The following is a 618-nucleotide window of genomic DNA, read 5'->3' as shown; positions in this document are numbered from 1 at the left end:
ATGACCACAGTGTGGCATGAGAGAGACAGGGCTTGAGCTGTTCCCCTCGCCTCGTTGCTCAGGACCTTCTGCAGAAACATGAAGGAGAAGCAAGTGAGAAGCCAGAGCGCTTTGGGTCTTGTGCTGCTGCATGAGTGCTTTCAGAGCTCCTACTCACCAAGCCTGGCTTTCACCAGTAGACTGGTACTTGGCGATCTTAATGGCCAGAAGCTAAGCTCCAAGGCCTGAGTTCCACCCATGGATATGAAGCTACCTGTCAATCCAGTAATAAGGAAATAAAAAAATGGGCTTAAGTGTCTTAGTTACTGTCCCAGACCAGGACTGAGAGTCTCCGGGCATATAATCCAAAGGAAAGAATTTTCCTTAGCGCTAATTCTAGGTGAGTGTTTTGTTTCATGACTTTTAATCTTACATTTTTAATTTTGTAGGATAATATATCCTTATACAATTTATATAAATAGCCATATTATATATAACCTTATATATTTATATGTTTATGTCCTTCTATATTTAGTCTTCTAACTTTTCTCTTTTTTTTCCTCCAGGATCTCACTACAGAGTTCAGGCTGGCCTTGAACTAACTCTGTAGTCTAGGCTGACCTCGCACTTGTGGCATCC

The 618-nt window shown here is 41.9% G+C and overlaps 1 pseudogene; it reads right to left on the bottom strand.

The window, feature by feature from the left end:
* Nucleotides 1-239, bottom strand: part of LOC101560664 — a 14,524-nt pseudogene extending 14,285 nt beyond the window's left edge.
* Between the last annotated feature and the right edge of the window lie 379 nt (nt 240-618).

This window comes from Octodon degus, unplaced genomic scaffold, assembly GCF_000260255.1.
Source record: "Octodon degus isolate 3935 unplaced genomic scaffold, OctDeg1.0 scaffold00011, whole genome shotgun sequence".
Classification (NCBI taxonomy): domain Eukaryota; kingdom Metazoa; phylum Chordata; class Mammalia; order Rodentia; family Octodontidae; genus Octodon; species Octodon degus.
This window is presented reverse-complemented; position numbering and strand designations above follow the sequence as displayed.